The sequence below is a fragment of the Podarcis cretensis genome, assembly GCF_951804945.1.
Source record: "Podarcis cretensis genome assembly, chromosome: 2".
Taxonomy (NCBI): Eukaryota; Metazoa; Chordata; class Lepidosauria; order Squamata; family Lacertidae; genus Podarcis; species Podarcis cretensis.
The window spans coordinates 116,450,843-116,474,230 of record NC_137171.1 but is presented as its reverse complement, the minus strand read 5'-3'; the positions used below and the strand labels follow the sequence as shown (position 1 = coordinate 116,474,230).

The 23,388-nt window shown below is 48.8% G+C and overlaps 1 protein-coding gene across 19 annotated transcripts in view; it reads left to right on the top strand.

Moving 5' to 3' along the window:
* TNXB (tenascin XB) overlaps positions 1-23,388 on the top strand; it is a 126,147-nt gene that overhangs the window by 7,045 nt on the left and 95,714 nt on the right. Inside the window, exon 1 of one of the 19 annotated variants that reach the window (XM_079957393.1) lies at positions 2,361-2,492. The exons of the other annotated variants lie outside the window; for them this stretch is intronic. The gene's annotated coding sequence lies outside the window, so the exon portion shown is untranslated. Of the gene's footprint in view, positions 1-2,360; positions 2,493-23,388 lie in introns of those variants that run through there. 19 annotated transcript variants of the gene reach the window in all.

Genomic DNA, 23,388 nt, shown 5'->3' with positions numbered 1-23,388 from the left:
GTCTACTAAGTTAACCCTCAATAAATTCGTGTATGTTTATTCAAAACCTGCCAAGGAGTCCAGCTCATTTTGTTGTCTTTTTAAATAATTTGTGAAAGGCTCCCAGGAAAAGCAGTATTTTCTAACTAAGTGAAGATGTACTTGAAGGAACACTGAAGAAGTGTTCATGCACACGAAAGCTTATACCAGAACAAACTTAGTTGCTCTGTAAGGTGCTACTAGACAATTATTTATTATTATTATTATTATTATTATTATTATTATTATTATTATTTCGACTGCGTCAAACCAACACGGCTACCTACCTGAATCTAGAATTGAAGGAACACTGTTTAGGGTATTGTGGTAGGAATTCTGTTACTCACTGGAGGCTGTCAGGTGCATAAGAGCACCGTGGCTGTTCTCACAGATATTCATGGGATGCCCAACGGCAGGAACTGAGCACAACGTTACTCTAGTCTCCCTTCCTGCGGTTTCCAGCAACTGGTATTCAGAAGCATGCAAAGGATGTGAGTCCGCCCCAGATGTTGCTGGACTTCACCTCCCATCAGAACCAACAGCCAGCATGACCAAGGGTCGGGGTGGCGGGAGGCCTTGTCCCAGCAACATCTTGAGGGGATGGCGGTACAGATTTGCCACCCCTGCTTTCTACTGTGTCACTGATTCACCTGAATCCATGTTGCTTATGCGAGATCCACACAATGTTGTTGTTGTTTAGTCATTTAGTAGTGTCTGACTCTTTGTGACCCCCTGGACCAGAGCACGCCAGGCACTTCTGTCTTCCGCTGCCTCCCGCAGTTTGGTCAGACTCACGCTGGTAGCTTCAAGAACACTGTCCAACCATCTCGTCCTCTGTCGTCCCCTTCTCCTTGTGCCCTCCATCTTTCCCAACATCAGGGTCTTTTCCAGGGAGTCTTCTCTTCTCATGAGGTGGCCAAAGTATTGGAGCCTCAGCTTCAGGATCTGTCCTTCCAGTGAGCACTCAGGGCTGATTTCCTTCAGAATGGAGAGGTTTGATCTTCTTGCAGTCCATGGGACTCTCAAGAGTCTCCTCCAGCACCAGAATTCAAAAGCATCAATTCTTTGGCGATCAGCCTTCTTTATGGTCCAGCTCTCACTTCCATACATCACTATTGGGATCCACACAATATGTGATGTGTTTATTGTCTGGTACATAAAGTGTGCATTTGGGGGGGCAGGGGGTGGAACCCTTTAACGGGAGTCATCAATGGGCAGAACTTCATCCAGCTTTAGTCTCTTAGACACTGTCCTAGGTTGGAATCCTTCCACTTGCTCCTGAATCATGTTGAAGGGCAAGCTGTCATTATGGTCAAATCACGGCGCCGGTGAATGAATGAAGCCAGTGGTTCCATCCTAGCTGGATCGTTGCTGTTTGACTCTTCGCCGGAAGATACTTTTCAGATTTTGTCTTTCCTGTGCTGCCAGGGTTTGAAAGTTGCGTCATCTTCAGTGTGGCCTGACTGGTTTAGTCAGGCACTAGGATAGGGACCTGTGATGGGGGAACCTGTGCAGCCCTCCATATTTGTCCCTTGCAGGAGGCCACCAATGTGGAGGACTCTAAAAGAGAATTGGGTGAATATAATGGAAGAGGAGAAGACTCTTGATGGCTACCAGCCAGGGTGGCTTTGCTCTGATGGTCAGAGGCTTCTAAAGAGCAGCTTCTGGAAGCCACAGGAGAGGAGAGTTCAGTTGCCCTCAGGTTCTCCATAGGTATCTGTTAGACAGTGGAACGGTCTTCCTCGGGAGGTGGCGGACTCTCCTACCATGGAGGTTTATAAGCAGAGGTTGGGTTGCCATCTGTCCTGGATGCTTTAGCTGAGATTCCTGCATTGCAGGGGTTGGACTAGATGACCCCCAGGGTCCTTTCCACCTCTGCCATTCTATGATTCTGCGATCTAGGTTGGCCACTGTGAGAACAGGACACTGGACTGGAGGGGCCATTGCCCCAGCAGAGCTCATCCTTACACGCTTTAAAAGCTGTTTGGAGAGATTGAAGTTGGCTTGGCTTTGACGGACTTGCTCCCTGAGGCAGAGTGATGGCCCGGACCCAATGTTTACACAGAAGTAAGCTCCAGCGGATTCAACTATGCTTATTCCCAGTTAAGCCGTGTCCAAGATATTGCAGTAATGAGCTTCTTTCCCATCGCCGTGAGCCGTCAGTGGGGAGGGAGGGCTGGGCCAGGCTTCTCCTTTGCCCTTTCCTTGTTTCTTTTTAAAGAAGATTACGAAGCTCTTTGAGGCAGGATTCCTGTTGTTCCAGGACCTGCAGGAGAAGCCCAGGAGACGCATTCCGACCCGATGATCCCGTGCAAAACAAAGGGCAGGGAAGCTTCCTTGGCCCATTGCAGAAAACCTTCAGGTGTGGAGTGGGCCCATGCTGTGGGTGGGTGGAGCCAGATTCAAAAGTGGGCAGGGAAACGGATGCGACTGTTTTGCTGCTGTGCAGAAGAGGACATCCTAGCCGTGCAAAGGTCAGGGGTTTCCACACAGACAAACCACATTGCACCTCTCCAACCCGGCAAGAAGTTCAAGGGCACATTCCAGGACTAGAGTGGGGTGTGGCTTGCGGTGCAGTGGCTAGAGAAGAAGAAGAAGAAAAGTTTGGATTTGATATCCCGCTTTATCACTACCCTAAGGAGTCTCAAGGGGATGCGGGTGGCGCTGTGGGTTAACCACAGAGCCTAGGACTTGCTGATCAGAAGGTCGGCAGTTCGAATCCCCACAACAGGGTGAGCTCCTGTTGCTCGGTCCCTGCTCCTGCCAACCTAGCAGTTCGAAAGCATGCCAAAGTGCAAGTAGATAAATAGGTACCGCTCTGGCGGGAAGGTAAACAGCGTTTCCATGCACTGCTCTGATTCACCAGAAGCGGCTTAGTCATGCTGGCCACATGACCCGGAAGCTAGACGCTGGCTCCCTCGGCCAATAAAGCGAGATGAGTGCCACAACCCCAGAGTTGGTCATGACTGTACCTAATGGTCAAGGGTCCCTTTACCTTTTTAAGGAGTCTCAAAGCGGCTAACATTCTCCTTTCCCTTCCTCCCCCACAACAAACACTCTGTGAGGTGAGTGGGGCTGAGAGACTCCAGAGAAGTGTGACTGGCCCAAGGTCACCCAGCAGCTGCATGTGGAGGAGCGGAGACGTGAACCCAGTTCACCAGATTACAAGACTACCACTCTTAAGCACTACACCACGCTGTAGTGTTGGACTATGAACCGGGAGACCAGGGTTCAAATCCCCGCTCTGCCACGCAGCTCACCTGACCAGACACTGCCTCCCAGCCCAAACTACCTCAAATAGAGTATCTGAAGAAGTGTGCATGCACACGAAAGCTCATACCAAGAACTAACTTACTTGGTCTTTAAGGTGCTACTGGAAGGAATTTTTTTATTTTGTTTTACCTCAAATAGAGGCAAGCTGCGGAACTGCCGGGGGTGCCAACATCCCCGGGTACTTCCCTAACACGGCCGACCCACCCATGAGACAAGGTGAGGTGACTGCCTCAGGCGGCAGCAAATCCTAAGGTAAATTTTTATTTCCTGCTAGTTACTGGTGTAGATCTTCACTCACCCCTTCTTCCCTGGTGGGGAAGTGAAGGGTGCCGTTTTGCGGTTTGCACCAGGTGCCAAAATGTCTGGTGTCAGCCCTGCTCCCTGAGGTCTCAGGAGAAAGATTCAGCCTGTGACTATATTTTTGGGGGAGGAACATGGAGGCAGCTCAGCAGCTCACAGACTGGGAGACCTCCCCTGGTCTCCATCCGCTTGCCCAGGGCGCAAACAGAGACCGTTGCAAAAGCAAGGCTGAGCTGGAGTGGCGCTCGGCAGAGGAGCTGTGGGGGGGGGCATGATTTGTCATGGGTAGACGATAACCTTGCACAGAATCAGATGCAGATGCTGCCAAGCCTTGCCCAGAAAAGCGGCCAAGAAAGATTCTAACATAAATAGAAGATATACAAAAGGAAGTACCATGATTAAAGAGGGGCGTGTGCCCGCCAGCTTATCTCCAAACGGGAAACTCCAAGGAACACAGTCAGCTAAGATGAGAAGGGTTCAAACAGAGCTTAGCTGGAGCCGGGAGTTGCAGTTGTGGTGGTGTTTGTGTTATCCTCCAGGATTGTCGTTTCAGGGCCAGGAGGTTGTGAATAAGCATGGGCAGAGTGTGTTTCTTTCCTGCTGAATAATTCCTTCCTCATTCAGCTGAAGTCAAAGGAGCAGAATGCTGGGGAAAGGAGAGCGCCTCTGAGCACATGCAGAGTGTGAAATGGCTCCATCCTAGGCATGTCTGCTCAGAACTAAGGCTCATTTAGCTCAATGAGACTTTGGGGTTTATGTTTTAAAGCAGATGACAAGACGTGTGTGTGTGTGTGTGTGTGTGTGTGTGTGAAAGCATGGCTGCAAATTCCTATGTGAAGTCCAGAAGCCTTTGCTTTTGATATGGAGGAGAACATGCTAGCAGACAGGACATAGGTTGTTTGGGGTCAATGCAAAGGATATTTGGCAAGGAACATGGGTGGTTCTTGTTTCCTATTCTAAACACAAGCGTTTCCTTTGCTCAGGCCCACCCTACAACTGCTCCCTCTCCTCTGAAGGCCTTTTCCCTTTTGGTCCCAGCATGCATCTTGCTGCCTATTGTTTCCACTCTGTAGTGAAGAAAAGGACTTTTGTGCATGCTCAGGTGCCCTCTTTCTACAATTCTCTACATCCTTACACTCCATAGCTCCAAATGCAGGCAAGGGAAGTGGGTTCTGGGGGTGCCCTTGGCAATGATCTCTAGGCTCCCAACTTCATGGGATTGCTGGAAAGGGCAGTGCCAGGGAGTGACTGACCAGGAAGTCTGTCAGTTTCAGTTTGTCTCAGTTTCTAATTTTTCCAGTGTTAAGTTTGTGATTTATTTGTTAGTTTAAAAAGGCTTCATGATAGTGCAATTTTCTCCCCACCCCCCCTGCAATTTGGCCTAATTCTGTATAACATTTTCAGAAACTAATTTCACCAAATACAATGCATCTTGGTATGTTGTTTTCACTCATATATACATCCTCATGCATGCATCACCTTGGTATTCATGCATTTTTGTACACTTTACTAATTACTTGGCTGGAGACCAGGATTGCAAATTTGGAGATGAGCCGGTTTCAAAGGAAAGGTGCATCCTGGTTCACTTATTAAGAAAATAATAATAATAATAATAATAATAATAATAATAATAATAATAATAATATACCCCGCCCATCTGGCAGGGTTTGCCCAGCCACTTTGGGTGGCTCCCAACATCATCATCATAAAATTTTTATTTATAACCCACCCTCCCCAGCCGGGCTCAGAGCAGCTAACAATAATAATAATAATAATAATAATAATAATAATAATAATTTATTATTTATACCCCGCCCATCTGGCTGGGCCTCCCCAGCCACTCTGGGCGGCTTCCATAAAAAGCAAAAATACAATAAAATATTACACGTTAAAAACTTCCCTGAACAGGGCTGCCTTAAGATGTCTTCTGAATGTCAGATAGTTGTTAATCGCTTTGACATCTGCTGGAAGGGCGTTCCACAGGGCGGGCGCCACTACCGAGAAGGCCCTCTGCCTGGTTCCCTGTAGCTTTACTTCTCGCAGTGAGGGAACCGCCAGAAGGCCCTCGGCGCTAGACCTCAGCGTCCGGGCAGAATGATGGGGGTGGAGACGCTCCTTCAGGTATACTGGACCGAGGCCGTTTAGGGCCTTAAAGGTCAGCACCAACACTTTGAATTGTGCTCGGAAACGTACTGGGAGCCAATGTAGGTCTTTCAAGACCGGTGTTATATGGTCTCGGCGGCCGCTCCCAGTCACCAGTCTAGCTGCCGCATTCTGGATTAGTTGTAGTTTCCGAGTCACCTTCAAAGGTAGCCCCACGTAGAGTGCATTGCAGTAGTCCAAGCGGGAGATAACCAGAGCATGCACCACTCTGGCGAGACAGTCCGCAGGCAGATAGGGTCTCAGCCTACGTACCAGATGGAGCTGGTAAACAGCTGCCCTGGACACAGATTTGATCTGTGCCTCCATGGACAGCTGTGAGTCCAAAATGACTCCCAGGCTGCGCACCTGGTCCTTCAGGGGCACAGTTACCCCATTCAGGACCAGGGAATTCTCCACACCTGCCCGCCTCCTGTCCCCCAAAAACAGCACTTCTGTCTTGTCAGGATTCAACCTCAATCTGTTAGCCGCCATCCATCCTCCAACCGCCTCCAGACACTCACACAGGACCTCCACCGCCTTCACTGGTTCTGATTTAAAGGAGAGGTAGAGCTGGGTATCATCCGCATACTGATGAACACCCAGCCCAAACCTCCTGATGATCTCTCCCAGCGGCTGCATGTAAATGTTGAAAAGCATGGGGGAGAGGACAGAACCCTGAGGCACCCCACAAGTGAGAGCCCAGGGGTCTGAACACTCATCCCCCACCACCACTTTCTGAACACGGCCCAGGAGGAAGGAGCGGAACCACTGTATGACAGTGCCCCTAGCTCCCAGCCCCTCAAGACGGTCCAGAAGGATGTTATGGTCGATGGTATCAAACGCCGCTGAGAGATCCAGCAGAACTAGGAAACAGCTCTCACCTTTGTCCCTAGCCCGCCGAAGATCATCAACCAGTGCGACCAAGGCAGTTTCAGTCCCATGATGAGGCCTGAATCCCGACTGGAAGGGATCCAAATGGTCCGCTTCTTCCAGGCGTGCCTGGAGTTGTTCGGCCACCGCTCGCTCAATCACCTTGCCCAAGAATGGAAGATTTGAAACTGGGCGATAGTTGGCCATCGTGGCCGCATCTAAAGATGGTTTTTTAAGAAGCGGTTTAATAACCGCCTCTTTCAGCGGGTCTGGGAAGGCTCCCTCACAGAGGGAAGCATTCACCACCCCACGAAGCCCATCGCCCAGTCCTTCCCGGCTAGCTTTTATAAGCCAGGATGGGCAAGGATCCAGGAGACAGGTGGTTGGCTTCACTCGTCCAAGCAGCCTGTCCACATCCTCGGAGGTAACAGATTGGAATTGATCCCACTCAACTTGACTAGACAGAACTCTAGCACTCTCCCGCCCCGGCCCTGCTCCCACGGTGGAGTCTACTTCTTCCCGAATCTGAGCGATTTTATCTGCAAAAAACTTTGCAAAATCATTGCAGGAGAACATGTGGCCCGTACTGGGCCCCGATGTTGCAGGTGGTTCCACTAAATTGTGAACCACCTGAAAAAGTCTCCTGCTGCTGTTTTCTGCAGATGCAATAGAGGCGGTGAAGAAATTCTTCTTCGCCGTCGCTATCGCCACTTGGTAGGCTCGACGTTGAGCTCTAACCTGTGTCCGGTCAGATTCGGAATGAGTTATCCGCCACCGGCGCTCTAGCCGTCTCAACGATTGTTTCATTGCCCTCAGATCCGTGGAAAACCACGGGGCTGTCCGGGCTCCATGCAATCGGAGAGGGCGCTTCGGAGCCAAACAGTCAATAGCCCTGGTTAACTCCACATTCCAGCGGGCCACCAGGGAATCGGCTGAAAGGCCATCAACATGGGATAAAGCATCCCCTACCACTCTCTGGAAACCATTTGGATCCATTAAGTGGCGGGGGCGGACCATCCGAATTGGTCCCACCTCCCTGCAGAGGGGATGGGTCGCAGAGAAGTCCAGTTGCACCAGGAAGTGATCTGACCATGGCACTTCTTTCGTTTCGCTTTTACTTAGTGTCAGATCACCAACATCCATAGAGGTAAACACCAGGTCCAAGGCATGTCCGCGACTATGGGTTGGGCCAGACTTATTCAGGGACAGCCCCATGGAGGCCATGCTTTCCACGAAGTCCCGAGCAGCCCCTTGTAAGGTCGTGTCGGCATGGATGTTAAAATCCCCTAGGACGACCAAGCTAGGTGTCTCCAGGAGAACATCCGCCACGACCTGAAGCAGCTCGGGCAGGGAATCCTTGGTGCAGCGGGGAGGTCGGTACACCAAAAGGAATCCTGTACTGCCCCTATTGCCCAACTTCCAGAACATGCACTCGGAAAACTGGGTCTTCCCAATAGGACGCCTGGTGCAAACTAATGACTTCCTAAAAATCACTGCAACCCCCCCTCCCCGCCCACATGACCTGGGTTGCTGTGCGTAAGAGAAACCTGGTGGACAAGCAGCGGCAAGGACAGGCCCATCTGCTTCATCCAACCAAGTCTCTGTTACACATGCCAGGTCAAGTCCTCCATCCATGATCAAGTCATGGATGGGAGTAGTCTTATGAATCATTGACCTGGCATTGCACAGCAGCACCTTCAGGTCATGTGGGTATCCCTTGCTGATTCTAGTATCCATCCGGTCAGGACCAGACCCGGAGGCAGGGATAGTCCTCAGACAACGACTAAACCTGCCTCCTCTGTAATGACATGGTCTGGTCTTAGCGTAACTCCTCCTCCTACCCGTGATCACTGAGATCGGTTGTCCCAGTGCATCCCCCCCTGTGGAACATGCCCCAGCCATTTTGTGGGCTGGGGCCCACTCCCCGGCAGCCCTGAACCCTCCCCCTAAGAACAAAATAACACCTTAAACAAACAAAACCAATAAAACAATACAAACAAAAAATGTAAAAATTACAAAACATCAAAAAAATAATTAAAAAATAATAATCCCCAAACCCAACCAAACATCCATCCCACCCCCACCCCCCACATATAAAAAATTTTTAAAAAACATTTTAAAAACACTCTGCCCCTCCGGCAATAACAACAACTGTCCTAGTGAGGCCTGTCAGGCCCCGCCCTGGGCCAGGTGGTAAGTGGCAGGAAGGAGCAGGACCCTCAGGCACTCAGGGGAGTCCTCCTGGGCAGCAGGCAGCAAGCAGCAAGCAGTCCTTGTGAGGCTTCAGGCCCCGCCCCAGGCCAGATGGTAAGTGGCAAGAGCAGGGCCCTCAAGCACTCACTCAGGGGAGTCCTCCTGGGCAGCAGGCAGCAAGCACCATGCAGTCCTTATGAGGCTTCAGGCCCCGCCCCAGGCCAGATGGTAAGTGGCAAGAGCAGGGCCCTCAAGCACTCACTCAGGGGAGTCCTCCTGGGCAGCAGGCAGCAAGCACCATGCAGTCCTTATGAGGCTTCAGGCCCCGCCCCAGGCCAGATGGTAAGTGGCAAGAGCAGGGCCCTCAAGCACTCACTCAGGGGAGTCCTCCTGGGCAGCAGGCAGCAAGCACCACGCAGTCCTTATGAGGCTTCAGGCCCCGCCCCAGGCCAGATGGTAAGTGGCAAGAGCAGGGCCCTCAAGCACTCACTCAGGGGAGTCCTCCTGGGCAGCAGGCAGCAAGCACCACGCAGTCCTTATGAGGCTTCAGGCCCCGCCCCAGGCCAGATGGTAAGTGGCAAGAGCAGGGCCCTCAAGCACTCACTCAGGGGAGTCCTCCTGGGCAGCAGGCAGCAAGCACCACGCAGTCCTTATGAGGCTTCAGGCCCCGCCCCAGGCCAGATGGTAAGTGGCAAGAGCAGGGCCCTCAAGCACTCACTCAGGGGAGTCCTCCTGGGCAGCAATAATAAAAGTAACACAATATTCTAAAATCAATTCATTTAAAATCAGTTCAAAATCAAATTAATGGCAACCATTGGGCTAGAGTTCTGTTATAATAATAATAATAATAATAATAATAATAATAATAATAATAATTTATTTATTTGTACCCTGCCGATCTGGCTGGGTTTCCCCAGCCACTCTGGGCGGCTTCCAACAAAGATTAAAAATACATTAAAATGTCACACATTTAAAACTTCCCTGAACAGGGCTGCCTTCAGATGTCTTCTAAATGTCAGGTAGTTGTCAGGTATAGTATTGACCCTCCTCCGTACGTTGATTGTATCCCCAGATTTCTTTCCCGCTTGCATCGGCATGCCTTTAGTACTGCTGGTTTTACAAAGAAATGAATGGAGCAACTGAAAAGCCACCCTAAGTATCCATTGCTTTGAACCGAGGCTTCGGGACATTTTCACAGCTGATCTGAAAAATCGCTTTAAGTGCCTTCTGGGAGGCTTTCATGACGTGTCGTCTCTGCGGCAGCTGTCTTACATTACCCTGCTAAAGGCTGCTGCTACGCTGAGAGGGCAGGCGGCAGCAAAATGGTTAGAGCATCTCCACTGCATGCAGAAAGTCCCAGGTTCTGCCCGCCTCCAATAGCATCTCCAGGAACAGCTAGTGAAAGGCTCCCTGCTTGAAACCCTGGAGAGCTGCTGCTGGTCAGTGTGTACAATACTGAGCAAGATGGAACCATGGTTCTGACTTGCAATAAGGCAGCTTCCTGTGTACCTTCTAGGAAAAGAGAGCTTTACTGAGCGATTCTTGGAATCTCACTACTGAGCGGGCTGTTATGAGAATAAAACAGGAATACAGTGAATCCTCAGTTGTCTGAATTGGGTGGCTCCTGTGGACCAATCAGACTGCTGCATTCTGGATCCTATTGTTCTAGGACCAATCAGACTGCTGCATTCTGAATCCTATTGTTTTAGGACCAATCAGACTGCTGCATTTTGGATCCTATTCAACTCAGTACATAACAGTTCCGGAAACCCATTCAGCTTCCAAAATGTTTGACAACCGAGGCGCAGCTTCCGATTGGCTGCAGGAGCTTCTTGCACTCAAGTGGAAGCCGTGTCAGACGTTTGGCTTCCAAAAAACGTTCGAAAACTGGAACACTTACGTCCGGGTTTCCGGTGTTTGGGAGCCGAAACGTTCTAAAACGGAAACGTTTAGGAACCGAGGTTTGACTGTACTGGATAATTCCTCTGTAAGTGTCAGGGGCGGGAGCCTGGAGCAAGTCAGTAATACCTCACACAGGGTCAGTGAATTTAACTATTTAAAGGAACAAACAGCACAGGAGGCCTGGCCGAGAGAGGGCAGCAACTCTTCCCAGTAGGTCTTGTCCCAATGAGGCAGTTGCAGAAGCTAAAGATCCCCACCTTCCCACAGCTCCTTAAGTCTCCTCCTCCCTGGGTCCTTCCCAAGCAATCTGAGACTCTACGGATATGTCTCTTCTCCTCCCTCTTCATTCCTTTTCTGGTTCTGCGAGACCAGAGGGGAGGTCCCCTGGCTTCTTCAGGAGTCTGCCTCTTGGTCTCCCTTCTCTCCAGCCTCCTCTCCTGCTTTTGATTCTGGATTGCCCTCTGCCTTAGCCTCTTCCTGCTCACTAAACCCTGTTGCCTCTTCAGCTTCCGACCCTCTTCTTCCTACTCTTCTCCCTCTGACCACTCTCTGTTGTCCCACTACCACTCCCTGGGCTCTGACCCTTCTTCCCTTGGGGTTCCCCACCTGGTGCCTTCCACCCCTCCTCTGCATCCAGCCAATTAATGACATCGAGGAAGGTTTGGGATACAGAGAAAATAAGTTTTAGATTTAAATTACAACTGAAAAGCAAACCCCCCTGTTTTTATAGTGTCATGGATGGAAAGATCTTTCAGGTTCATTCCCTAGCAGGTGTGCCAACTCCCTAGGATCCAGGGCAGTTTTGGCCCACCCCCAACTATTTTTGAGGGGGTCAAGCCCCCTCAATATTCAGGGGGTGATCAGCACCGCCCCCTGGCTCCTTGCGGCATCGCACATGTGATGTCAGGGCACTGTATGATGTCACACGCATGACGTCATTATGACTCGTAGTGTTGTGTGCAAGATGTAATGACATTGTGTGGCGTTGTGCACAGGCTCCCTCAATCCTCTTAAAAAGATGGTTCCTCTGTCTCCTAGCCTAGACTGTCATGTTTTTCAACCAAATACATTGTCCTTTTCGTTCACAACCTGGAACATTCCGGAAAACATTAAAAATAGAAAAAGAGGGTGCTAGTGCCTGGAGAAGGGGCAGCAAAAGAGCCTTGTACAGTGGTACCTCGGGTTAAGTACTTAATTCGTTCCGGAGGTCCGTTCTTAACCTGAAATTGTTCTTAACCTGAAGCACCACTTTAGCTAATGGGGCCTCCTGCTGCCACCGCACTGCCAGAGCACGATTTCAGTTCTCATCCTGAAGCAAAGTTCTTAACCCGAGGTACTATTTCTGGGTTAGCGGAGTCTGTAACCTGAAGTGTATGTAACCTGAAGCGTATGTAACCCGAGGTACCAGTGTATTCAAATGTCTGAAATTTGTACTTCTCTGAAATTTGCAATGCAGTCCAGTCAAGTGCACCTAAAACAACAACGCATATACTGGGGGGGTTAGGTGTGCATCAAAATGCATGTTTGTGAAAATAACATACAGATTTGTGTTGTGGTAGGGGAAATGGCTCTGTACAAAACCAAGTGCATAGTAAGCAAAATTGCACAGAAGCATATGTGAAGGGAAATTGGCACTGATCTGCTGATTAATTTTCATGAGGACTTAAAAAAGAAATGGCAACTGAAGTAGAATATGAAGAACTGAATTTAAGATTAGAAAAAAAAGATTAAAATTGAGGGTCATGTGTACCTGGAACCTCCTGAGACACATGCGGGGTCCGTGTGGAGGAGTCCTGCCTGTGAGCCAGGAAGGAGGGAAAGAAGCACAGCATCTGTTTGGAGGAGGAGAGGACAGAGGCTCTTGTGTGTCGGCCATTGGTTCAGGGCACAGTTCCGACCTCTTCACTTCCCAAGGAAATGGGCCCTGAAAGAGCCTTTCTCTCCACGGACTGCTGTGCATGGAGCCCAGCTGGCAGTCAGAGAGAGAGAGAGAGAGAGAGAGAGAGAGAGAGAGAGAGAGAGAGTGTCAGCCTTGAAGGAAGGAAGGTGGCAGCAGCAGGATATGGAGAGGGCCTTTCACCCTCCGCATTTGGGGTTCATTTTGATTGAGAGTGAAACATGCTTCTTTTCAGAGCTAGGTTTCAGCCACAACCACATGTGAAAGAGGCGAAATGATGTAAAGAGTCCCCCTGGGCATCTACAGAGTGCCCTTTCCTCAGCACTGAACGTCCGAAGAACCTGACGGATCAGGCCCATCTGAGTCCAGCATCCTTTTATCTCGCCAGGCACCTCTGGGCAGCCGCAAGAGGTCGCTGCCCCTTGTTGGAAGGCCTTCAGAGAGGGACAGCACCCTCCCCTCCCCCCGGGCAAATGGGCTGCGTTGTCAGGCTGCTCTGACCTCCAGGAAGCGGCGCGTGTCCAGGGCGACGTAAACAGAGAGAAGTCTGCCAGATCCAGCTTCTCCCATCGCCTGCAGGAAGAGGCCACATGTGGAAACGTTCTCTTTGATGAGGCTCTTAAAGCGCAGAGGCTCCCTCGCCTTTGTTCTTTGCAGGTCTTGTTGATGTGAATCTGATCTGGAATGGGCTTTTCACTGATGGATGGTTGTGGGGGGAGAGAAGAGTCAGGAGATCCGGGGGGCGTTGTGTAAGTCTGTGTGTGAGTATTAGTTCAGCCGGTACCAAAATGGAGTTACTGCTCCCATAGCGGGGAGGGATCCAGACTCCCACTATATCACCAATTATTGAATTTATTCCCCGCCTTTTCTCCATAAGATCTGCTAATGCTCCGTTGATGCCTTCCTCTTGTGACATAAACAGAGGGTAGCCTCATAGCCTGCAGGTCCATGCTGGGAAAAGCCACACATTGAAATACGCACTTTGATCCAGAGCTTTAAAGGCACACAGGCCCTCTTCTGCTTGCCCAGAAAACATGGGTCCAAATGGTTTTCTGCTTGTCCTGTGCTTTCTAGGTATGGGTCCAAGCAGGTTTGCCTTTGCTCTGCTGCTCCCCCCGCCCCCGGCAACGCATCTTTTAGCACTAAATCAAAACAAACGTCTATTTGCAGAAAACCCAATTGATTCGTTCTGATTCAGCGCTAAACTGCAGTGGGGCAAATGGGAAGCAGTGGGGCAAATGGAAGTGTGTATGATCCCTCAGACTAGAAGCTGGGCCCTTGCTAGTTGCTCTCAAAATAGACCCATTGAGCCTGTTTAATTCATGCCTAATCTGTTTAACAGTGGGATGCAGGTGGCACTGTGGGTTAAACCACAGAGCCTAATCTGTTTAACAGTGGGATGCAGGTGGCACTGTGGGTTAAAACACAGAGCCTAGGGCTTGCCGATCAGCAGGTTGGTGGTTCGAATCCCTGCGGCAGGGTGAGCTCCCGTTGCTTGGTCCCTACTCCTGCCAACCTAGCATTTCGAAAGCATGTCAAAGTGCAAGTAGATAAATAGGTACCACTCCAGTGGGAAGGTAAACGGCATTTCCGTGCGCTGCTCTGGTTCACCAGAAGCGGCTTAGTCATGCTGGCCACATGACCCGGAAGCTGTACGCCAGCTCCCTCGGCCAGTAAAGTGAGATGAGCGCCACAACCCGAGAGTCAGCCACGACTGGACCTAATGGTCAGGGGTCCCTTTACCTTTAATCTGTTTAACCCATTAATTGCAACGAGTAGAACTAGCATTGGCTACAACTGGAGGCAGATTTAGGGGAGCATGACCACAGGTCGCCACAACTGTGACGGACAACGGAAGGAGAGAGGTGGGAGGCTGGGGGCTGAATTTTGGCGTTGCATAGGGTGCAATTGGAATTCGAATGTCCAATGTTCGTCATTGCTATAACCCTCAGCTTTATTCCTTGCAGGGGTGCCATCTCATAGGGGCCGGGCCCTTTTGGGCGCCCCAATAATTTTGGGGTGAGGGCTGCCCCCCCGGAGTATTCAAAGGAGGCCAAGCACAGAGCTGGGCTCCTCCTCGTCCTGCCACAGAGGGAAAGGAATGGGGAAGAAGACCCCCGACCCCCCCCCCATGGCAGCGGCAGGTGAAGGAGGGGCTGCCTGCTTCTGAAGGTGCTCTGCCGCAGTGTTTGGCTCCGCTCCTTGTCTCCTCGCGATGTCCTGATGCCCCATGCGCGACATCACCCCAATTCTCCCTTGGAAGTTGCCGCCTGATTCCTTGCAACCTCTGTTGGTTTGAATCTAGAAAGCGAAATGGATTTTTATTTGAAGTCAAGGAGATGTTGTCTAAACCTGGGGAGGCAGTGATCATGAACTCAGCCAGTATAAATAGCCAGGAATTTGTTAGAAGGGTTCCAACTACATTAAAAAATGGTTTGGTCTTTTTAAGGGAAAACAGGATCAATGGGTTAGACGGATTAAGGAAAATGAAATGTGGCTCTGATTAGTAGATACATTTGTTGTTGTTTGAAAGTGCTGTAAAGGATAAATAAGCATATTCTGTTGTATAAAAGATGCTTAATGTTATTCGTAGAATGCATTGAGTTTTAAAGAAATGTAATCTTAATCCTGAAATACTGCTGCTGGGGAGGAGGTTTAGATTACTTTTGTAATATGGCTTGGTATGGATATGTGTTTTTGTGTGTGTGTGTGTGTGTGTGTGTGTGTTTGTGTGTGTAAAGGTACCCCCGACCATTAGGTCCAGTCGTGATCAACTCTGGGGTTGCGGCACTCATCTCACTTTATTAGCCAAGGGAGCTGGCGTACAGCTTCCGGGTCATGTGGCCAGCATGACTAAGCCGCTTCTGGCAAACCAGAGCAGCGCATGGAAACGCCGTTTACCTTTCCGCCGGAGCAGTACCTATTTATCTACTTGCACTTTGATGTGCTTTCAAACAACTAGGTTGACAGGAGCAGGGACCGAGCAACGGGAGCTCACCCCATCGCCAGGATTCGAACCGCCAACCTTCTGATTGGCAAGTCCTAGGCTCTGTGGTTTAACCCACAGCGCCACCCACGTCCCATATATATATATGCATGCGAGTAGTGAAATGGACTTGCTGCCTAGACTCCAAATCTTAAACTCTGGTGATGACTTTCTCACTATGGATGAGGGGAGATTAGTAATAGAATCATAGAAACGTAGAGGTGGAAAGGACTCTGAGGGTCATCTAATCCAATGCAAGAATCAATAACCGCAAACAGACCAGTTCTGCACTTTCTGACACAATAAGAGAAACGAAACACAGCCACCCTTCGAAATTCCCACTTCTCTGAATTTTGCAAGGGAAGCAAAATGTTCAAAATGGCAGGTTCTGGGTGCCTTAAATTATGCCTCGAGATGCACATATTGTTGAAAATGACACACAGAAATGCAGTAGAGAATTGCTTTGCAAAAAGAGAAATCGCATACTAGGCAAAACTGTGTCTATTGAGAGAAATTTGCAGTAAAATGGAGAGGAAACAGACTTGCCCAGCCGTGCATCTCACTTGCCTCATCTCAGTTTCAGGTGTCTCGACTCTGAGCTTTCCCAAAGCCAGTGACTGCACCACTTTAACCATGGCCTTTTGACACCTGAGATATGTGTTTTCGAGGTCCACCCTATTCCTGTGATTGTACTCTGTCTTGATTTCTTGTTAATCCTAAATTTCGAATTGTTGCAACCTGCTCTGTGACTTGTTGGTGAAGGGTGGGTGAGAAATGATTTAACAACAACAACAACAACAATAACAACAGCCCCATGGCATGTAAAGGGTCTGGATCTTCTCCTCCGTTCTTGACGCTTTCCCCTCCAAGAGCGCTGGCTTTGGGTGGGGACCTTGTCTTTTCGCAAAAGAATTTAACACACAGTAAACAGCTCAGAGAGGATGGAGCTGGATGCTGATAGAGGCAGGGCTGGGAGCCCATCCAGCACTTACTGAAGCAGGCAGGCTGTAATGTACCCCAATGCATTGCAGAATTACACCGATGTGAGGCCCTTTATTGTCCAGCTGTAGTTCTATTTCTTTAAGGAGAGGGAGGGAGGTTTCAAGCCTAGGGGTTGTTGCCTTTGTCCTAAAATAAATAAATAAATCCAGTCCTTACCCCCATTCCACACAAGATTAACAGAGCACTTCTGGGCCATGCATGCGATAGGCACATAGCTCAGTTGCTTAGCGCATGGTGCTGATAATGCCAAGGTTGCAGGTTCGATCCCCATGTGGGACAGCTGCGTAATTCCTGCATCGCAGGGGGTTGGACTGGGTGACCCTCAGGGTCCTTTCTAAGTCTACGAGTCTATGGTTCTATGATTAGATCAGGGAAACCAAGCCTGATGAGGAATGGTTGAAGGAGTTGGGTCTGTTTAACCTGGAAAAGAGGCGATTGAGAGGAGATTTGATAGCCACCTTCGAATATCTCAAAGGCTGTCACATGGAAGGTGGAGGAAGCTTGTTTTCTCCTGCTCTGGACCTGAACCAACAGATTCAAGTTGCAATAAAGGAGATTCAGGCTAATCACCAGGAAGAACTTTTTGATGGTTCAACAGTGGAACGGTCATCATCATTTTTAATTTGTATACTGCCTTTCTATCGGTTTACAAGCTGAAGAAACAAAAAATGTATATTTTATAACAATCTAATGCAGTGCAAAAATGTGATAATAAAACATAACTTTAAAATAGGCAACCTACATCGAAAAGGTAACATTCAACAATCAATTAGAATAGTATAAAATAATAATATCTACTTATAAAAGTTAAACAGAAATCCACTCAACTATTACAATAAGATCTAAACTATAATCAATGAAGAGGGACGCGCGTGGCGCTGTGGGTTAACCACAGAGCCTAGGACTTGCCGATCAAAAGGTCAGTGGTTTGAATCCCTGCGACGGGGTGAGCTCCCGTTGCTCGGTCCCTGCTCCTGCCAACCTAGCAGTTTGAAAGCACATCAAAGTGCAAGTAGATAAATAGGTACCACTCCGGCGGGAAGGTAAATGGCGTTTCCGTGCGCTGCTCTGGTTCGCCAGAAACGGCTTAGTCATGCTGGCCACATGACCTGGAAGCTGTACGCTGGCTCCCTCAGCCAATAAAGCGAGATGAGCGCCGCAACCCCAGAGTCGGCCACAACTGGACCTAACGGTCAGGGGTCCCTTTACCTTTACCTTACAGCAAGCGAACAGAAATAAATGCAGTGACATAAAGATCTTACAAAAGCAGAGAGTGATCACCGTGGAATTCATCAATTTATTGTGTTGGTGGATGTTGCTTATTTGTTTGGGATTTTGGTGTTTGTTGTGCATCTCTGTGAGCTGGCAGCCTTTAACTAGCCTTAAGGAACTTTACAGCTGATGGCGGATATTGAGGCCATGTCAATGGGCTGCCGATTAGGATGGCTGCGTGTATCAGGATCAGAAACGGCGCTTCCTGGTTTCTTGGAATCGCAAAGGGGGAGAGCTGTGCTCTTGTGCTCATTTCCTGCTTGTGGGCTCTTTCCCAGAAGAGGCATCTGGTTGGCCACAGTGATAACAGGGTGCTGGACTCCGTCAGCCTCTGGCCTGATCCAGCAAACCAGGCTCTTCTTGTGAGCTTGTGTCACTGCATCTAATGGCAGCAGCTTGCCTGAGTTTTGCAATGTGCATTTGGAACCTTTGACCACCCTGGAAAAAGTCTCTGTAGCAGGTTCGTGTGGCCTCAGCAATGGGGACCCACCCCAATAGCTCCGCCCACAATGCCTTCACACAAAAGCTCTGGACCTCGTACACACATGCTTCTCTCTTCCTGGCAACAAGCCCTCCTTGCCAGGAAAACACGTGAAAGGGGCCTGTCGGGCAGGGTAAGAGGTGGCGGCTGGCCTGGCTGACTCACATTTTCCCGGCTGCTTTTCCACTGCCTGGGCCGGCAGCTGGTCTGTGGGGGGTTGATTAAAGCAAAGCAAAACAACAAATAAGGAATAAGTCGAAGGAAGCCCTGCACACAGCAGGATCTCACAGAGGGTCTCTAGAACGGACAGGTGGGCTCTGCAACAAAACGTTGCAGCGTGGGGGCACTCCTGCCATCAAGCCAGCCATGTCTGCTTTCCAGACACTCCATTCATTTCCCCCTACAGTGGTACCTCGGGTTACATACGCTTCAGGCTACATACACTTCAGGTTACATACGCTTCAGGTTAGACTCCGCTGACCCAGAAATAGTGCTTCAGGTTAAGAACTTTGCTTGAGGATGAGAACAGAAATCGTGCTCTGGTGGCGCGGCAGCAGCAGGAGGCCCCATTAGCTAAAGTGGTGCTTCAGGTTAAGAACCGTTTCAGGTTAAGAACTGACCTCCAGAACGAATTAAGTACTTAACCCGAGGTATCACTGTATTTATGTTTCTGGCACACCAACAGCAAGTTAGCATTCTGTGCCCACTGAGCATTCTCAGTCCTCACTGGGCTGCTCTATTTGTGTGATGGGGAGATGCCACTGTAGGGTTTTCAACGAAATAATTTTGGAACAGTCTTTGTGATTTCCCCCGCATGTGCTGGAGGGTGCTGTTTTGGCTTCATAAGGAATGGCACTCAGAGCATTAAGCATGTTTAGGAGTATATCAGAGGGGTGAGGAGCCCCACACCCAGGGGACAAACACTGCCTTCCAAGCCTCTCCCTTGGAACTACCCACAGACCACACACCCCTTCCCTTTTGTTATGTACTGAAGTTCTCACCCTGGGCCAGCAGGGGGATACTGTGGATAGTTTTCACTCAGGTCCACATATGTAAATAGGGGATTGAAAGTGACGTTCAGTGATTGGATAGTTACAGAAAGTGGTTACAGTTGCCTTGTACTGGAGCTCTATATAAGCAGGCTGGCTGAACCCTTCAGTTCAGTTCTGTTCTGGCCTGTGAATAAACAAGAGCTGTTTGAAGAATCGCTGTGTCATCTGATATGTTCACCCACAGCTTAACACCCTTGGCCACGCCCCTCAATTGCCTTGCTTCCTGGGATAGCTCACTTGGTAGGACATGAGACTCTTAATCTCAGGGTTAGAACAGAATAGAATAGAATCATAGAGTTGGAAGAGACCACAACGGCAATCAAGTCCAACCCCCTGCCAAGCAGGAAACACCATCAGAGCACTCCTGACATATGGTTGTCAAGCCTCTGCTTAAAGACCTCCAAAGAAGGAGACTCCACCACACTCCTTGGCAGCAAATTCCACTGTCAAACAGCTCTTACTGTCAGGAAGCCCTTCCTCATGTTTAGGTGGAATCTTCTTTCTTGTAGTTTATTATTATTATTATTATTATTATTATTATTATTATTCTTTCTTGTAGTTTGGAGCCATTGCTCCGTGTCCGCTTCTCTGGAGCAGCAGAAAACAACCTTTCTCCCTCCTCTATGTGACATCCTTTTATATATTTGAACATGGCTATCATATCACCCCTTAACCTCCTCTTCTCCAGGCTAAACATGCCCAGCTCCCTTAGCCGTTCCTCATAAGGCATCGTTTCCAGGCTCTTACTGTCAGGAAGTTCTTCCTAATGTTTAGGTGGAATCTTCTTTCTTGTAGTTTGGAGCCATTGCTCCGTGTCCGCTTCTCTGGAGCAGCAGAAAACAACCTTTCTCCCTCCTCTATGTAACATCCTTTTGTGGGTTTAAGCCCCACATTGGGCAAAAGATTCCTGCATTGCAGGGCATTGGACTAGACGACCCTTGTGGTCCCGTCCAACTCTTATGATTATATGACTTACACCCTCCTGGAAAGTTTTTTGCCTGACTGGAATATGCCCTTGAACTCTGAGAATGCCTCTTTCCTGCCTGGAGGGAGGATAGAGAGTTTCTGTAGAAACTAGCCCAGCTATACAGAGGTCAAATCTGCATTTGTTCCTCTGCCCACTTTTGCTTCAGGCCCCCTTACCCCTGGCATGTGGCCCTCAGAGTTTCCTCGAAGGGAATGTGGCTATCGGTCTCAAATCAAATGGCTTGTCAAAGTTTGCCGCTCTGCTTGTGGGCTGAAAAGTTGCGGGGACTGCAGTGGTACCTCGGGTTAAGAACTTAATTCGTCCCAGAGGTCCGTTCTTAACCTGAAACTGTTCTTAACCTGAGGTACCACTTTAGCTAATGGGGCCTCCCACTGCCACTGTGCCACCGCCACGCAATTTCTGTTCTCATCCTGAAGTAAAGTTCTTAACCCAAGGTATTATTTCTGGGTTAGCAGAGTCTGTAACCTGAAGGGTCTGTAACCCGAGGTACCACTGTATTTCTTTGGTGAAGCAGTTCTGCTTTTGGGGTGACGTGGGTCAACCTGCTCACAAGCCACTGCAAATCAGCACAGACAAAACCGTTCAGCGTAGGGCAGTTTCATGCAGTCTTCTGGGGGGGGGGGTGCATGCAGAATCAGTTCGTGGTGGACACTGAGTCTGCTTGGGCCTCGTTATCCCATTGGATGAACTGAGAGAGGATCCCTCCATCACACACACACCCCTGTGGCTGCCCATGGCAAGGGAAGAGAAACAATTCCAGGACTGGCTGTCTTGCAGAATCTTGTCTGCTCTTATCTGTGATCTGTTATGCCCCCTGTGTCTGGAAGGGAACAAGGCAGGGAGGCGGAGCCAGAAACAGGGCTAGGCGGAGCCAGGCAGAGTCAATAACAGGCAACTCCCCATTTACGTGCAACACCAGAACCCGTAAGTGGCACTTAGAGGGGCAAAAATGGCCCCAAAAGAACGTGAACATGGCACAAAGCAGAACCTAGCAATGCCACAAGGCTTTTTCATGTGCAATCCCAGGAGACTTTTCACCGACCTTTGCAGTCTGCAGAGAGTTGCAGTTTGAGCAAGGCAATTTGGAGGGAGTCTGGTAAACGCTGCTGGGTTTTTTAAAGGGTTTTCATAGGTTCAGAAGGTGTTTGCAGGCTTTCTCAATGGTGTTCCCAATACAGTGGACGCTCAGGTTGCGAACGTGATCCGTGCAGGAGGCACGTTCGCAACCCGCAGCGCTGCGTCTGCGCATGTGCTGGTTGCAATTTAGTGCTTCTGCGCATGCGCAAAGTGCGATTTAGCGCTTGTGCGCATGTGCAACCTCCGAAACCCGGAAGTAACTCGTTCTGGTACTTCCGGGTTTTGGTGTGTCCGTAACCCGAAAAAGCGCAACCTGGAGCGTATGTAACCCAAGGTACCACTGTATAGACAATTCTGCTTAAACATGGGGTGCCTCGGAATGTAGCCCTCACGCAAATGGGGGGTTGCCCACATGTATGAGTTTATTGCATTTTTACCCCACTTTTATTTTTTTTATTTATTTATTTTTATAAAAATTTTATTAGGTTTTCACATTTTATAAAACAAAAACAAAAACAAAAACAAAACATATATATTTTTAAACTCTTATTTTCATTACCCCCTTTCCCCGACTTCCCCCACCCCCTCTTCATACATCCCAATTCCAAAAATTAGTTCAGCAAGTTCTTATCTCCCATCTTTAACATATTATTGTTATTTTTAAACTTAATCCTTTTTACTTATCCAAATTTAATTTATCCAATTCTCTTTTAAACATTAAATCTTTTTTTTTTCCTAAGGTCGACCTAATTAACCTTCCACGAATTTCTCCCTTTGTATTTTTGTTAATTATATGTCATAATGGCCAAATACAAAAATCATAAAATTTTGAAATTCTGTTCTCCCCTCCCTCCCTACCTCAGTTTCCATCCCTTCCCAAGCAATTATCCTAGCCCGGATTCCTCACATCAGAGGCCTTCAAGTCTCTGTCAGTCTCTCTCTGCCGATTTTGTTGGTAACCCTTTTTGTTGATCCTCAGGTCTCGAAGGAATTCTATCTCAGTCACATCATATTTTCTTCCATCCAAGATACTTAATAGCAGTTGCTGCAAAAAGTCAGTTGATCTCCCATACTCAAGGAGGAAGTCCCAATCATATTTCTTTACTCTTTTGAATTCCAATATTCCAAGTGCTCCCGGGACTTCCTCCTTCATCTTTCTCATCTTTCGCAGATTTGTAATCCAAAGATCTTCTTCTTTATTTCCTGACAATATGGGCTTCTGATTGATATTTTCCTGCACTTTTTCCATTCCTTCTTTTCTCTCCACCGGTTCCAAAAAAGTTTTTTCTGGTTCAGCTGCAGATTCCTTATCAGGCAAATCCTTTATGCATTCAGCAGAGTCATTTGTTTTGGAATTCAAGGTCATAAGTTCTTTGTTCATAGCCGTACTCTGCTCTTGCAGGATTCCCACGAGAAAAAACATTCTTTCTATCTCTACCAGTAATTTTCCCTCTGCAGCCATTGTAATGTCTCTAGTTCCCCCTAGGGGGATTACAGTTGCTTGATAGTCCTTTTCCAACAGCCCGTTACTTTGTTGTTTATGACTACGTTGTTTCCAGCCACCTCAGTTCAAAAGCAACACTTTTAGTTCAGAAAGTTATTAAATAACAAAGTTCTTAAATTTTAGCCGCCCGTTTGACAGCTCCTTTGACAGCTGTCAAACTCCTTGTTCTTTTTCCTCCAGCTCACACACAGGACGCTCCCGGGTTCGGGAGGGGGGGGGTGTTACACAAAAGCTTCCAAAACTCCTCACTTTCTCTCCAGCACAAAGACTTCTTCTGTCAAACTCATGGAAATATTTTTTATCTAACACCAAAAACAGTACTCTCCACCTTAGTCCACCGATCCTTGCTTTAGATCGTTTGTAGATAGGGGGGTGCGGACTTCCCTTTAGCACATCCCCCGGTTGTACCGAATTCAAAGATATAGATTTTA